Genomic DNA, 2,422 nt, shown 5'->3' with positions numbered 1-2,422 from the left:
ATCTTAGACATTGAATGCACAAGTTCTCTCGTGGCGATTTTCAAGTTGGAGCCTAGTTCTCGAGATATTGTAAGAATTGAAAATCTACACGAGAGAATATGTTCTACATGTCATTCCCTACAACTTTTGAGTGAGCATCCCAGGCTCAAAACACGCTCAGAGCGCAAAAGAATGTAAGCGCCATGCCCACTGGGAAGGGGGAGAGGATTAAGCGCCTCTCAGCCACCGACCAGAGCGGTAGTGGTCGCTGTGCCTTCATGTCCTACACTGGAGTGAGCCATGCTCATCCAGTGTTGTGCAAGGCCGGGCTCTAAGCCCTGAAGCCCCGGGTACCCGGCCCTAAAAAGCCCGGCCCAGCCCAGCCCGGCGCCGGGCTTTCAGGGCTTGAGGGCTCGGCTTGGAGTTTTGCAAGCCCGAGCCCAGCCCTCAAGCCCCGGGCTTTTGGGTGGCCTCTATATCCGGCTGTATATGACCTTGAACATGTCTCTGATATCATAAATGATAAGTCAAGCTAGGAGAAGTAAGAGACAACTCACCAACCTTGGTAGTGTCGCCTTCCGGTGGACGTGGTACAGATGTTGAAGTGGCCGATCCGATGAGCGCTTGACCTGCTTAGTTCAGAACCGCCGCCGCCTCACTGATTTCCTACCGTCTCTTTGCCGATTATGGCCACCATCGTGCTGCTCACACTTCCTTTAAGTATACCAAGGCCTCAATACAGCTAGAGGTACGTCTATAATGCACATTCCTCATTGATAATGTGATAGGCCTAAAGCCCGGGCTTGAGCCTGACCCGACCCTGGCCCAGCCTGAGCCCGCTACTAGAGCCTGGCTCGAGTGTTCAGTGAGCCCGAGCCCTCCAAAGCCGGGCCCTAGCCCGGGGTTTTGAGCCCGGCCCGGCCCTGCACAACACTATGCTCATCTTGGCCAAGCGAAACAATTCACAATGCATATAATACTTCTTACACATCTGTACTACGGTCCATCCTGCCTGTGAGGGGAACAAACCCTTGGAAGTCCCATTATACCACCAAGATCCTCGAGAGCGCCTCATCGGAGTCGAACATCGAGGTCGGGTAGATGAGAGCGGAAGACTATCTCTGAGCGCTATCGTTATATAAGCAGAACATCAGCTAGCGGGCGCTGCCTATCCCCAGTGTTCCGTATCGCGCATCGCATGATTCTGGCCCGCTTTGGAAGGTCTTCAATCGATGGCGTCATCCATCCAGCCGTGGTCCAGCCAGCTTAGGGAACGGCTTGAAGTTTAGCTGGTCATGAGCTTGATTTTGGATCCATCGACCCGGCTTGGCTTGTTCCAGCAAGCCGGGCGTCTAGCTGGCAAGCCAAGCTAGCTGGACAAGCTAGCTCAGCTTGGCGGCAACACTACCTTTGCTCGACTTTTGTTCTTCTTACTGGCCATTTCGGGACTAGGCCGTGTGAAAGGCAGAGTATGGGCTCAACGGATCCTACACGTGGTCAACGAATCTTCTCAGGAACTCCTCGCTGTGGCCTGGACGCACAGCTTCCTCTACAACTCTTTTAGCTCTTCCACAGCAGGCGACAACTGATCGGGTATCCAGAGACAGGTGTGTCCTCCATGTGCAGTCATTTGGTTTGTTACTTACTTGCGGCTTCGCAGGTCCTGTCACAGTTTTCTCGTGCCATGTGACCTGGGGGTTATGTGAACCAGGACAGACACTCACCTTGACCACGGGCAACTTGTATTAGAAAGTGGAGGAGCCAGGATCGAACCCAGGACCTTGTAGGGGGCGCTTACTCATCGGAGGAAACCCGGACTTAGCATGACTCAGGTGTTAGTCATGGGGACACCATGTGACAGGTCAGGAGGCAGGACATGAGTCAGCGGACTCTGATCAAGCAGGGACAAATAGGTACCTGGTCTGTGCACCGTTGTATTTGTATAAATAGTAGGGGGTCTGAGGCAGAGAACCTCAGACTTGATCTTCTCGTCGATCACCCATCTCCTCTGTAGGTAGCTAGCAGCCCTACCTCTCACTGCCCCTTCTAGTCTAGGGAATCTACTTCTTTGCATCATCTGTTGCTGTGTCACTTGTGGTTGCTTCGCTCTCAGCACCAACCCCTTCACCAGTAAGCTTTGTCTTTGTTTATCTGGTGGCACAGCTCGTCGGCTGTGACAGGTCCGTTCCTAGTCACGGCGGTGAAAGCGGGACACTGCTTCGCCTCCTGCCTTGCAACTACATACACTCGTTGCGCGCTGCTGTCCTTGCAGGATGTGAGGCGATACACTTTCTTTATGGGTGGTTCATTCTTGACGGACATTGCTAGAGGGACTTTCAAGTGGCCGCGGCTTGAGTCGACATTGAGAGTGCCCCTCCGCTGTCACGGACGTTGGACAGACGCCCCTTTTCGTCCGCCCACTTCCCTCCCCTTCGACGCCCAC

At 53.8% G+C, this 2,422-nt stretch overlaps 1 protein-coding gene across 1 annotated transcript in view; it reads left to right on the top strand.

Annotated features, from left to right (window-relative positions):
* Positions 1 to 2,156: 2,156 nt before the first annotated feature.
* The window catches only part of DICSQDRAFT_137441 (uncharacterized protein), a 13,335-nt gene continuing 13,069 nt past the window's right edge, over positions 2,157 to 2,422 (top strand). Inside the window, exons 1-2 of the mRNA XM_007366717.1 lie at positions 2,157 to 2,254; positions 2,308 to 2,360. The gene's annotated coding sequence lies outside the window, so the exon portion shown is untranslated. The remainder of the gene's footprint in view (positions 2,255 to 2,307; positions 2,361 to 2,422) is intronic.

This window comes from Dichomitus squalens, assembly GCF_000275845.1.
Source record: "Dichomitus squalens LYAD-421 SS1 unplaced genomic scaffold DICSQscaffold_20, whole genome shotgun sequence".
Classification (NCBI taxonomy): Eukaryota; Fungi; Basidiomycota; class Agaricomycetes; order Polyporales; family Polyporaceae; genus Dichomitus; species Dichomitus squalens.
This window is presented reverse-complemented; position numbering and strand designations above follow the sequence as displayed.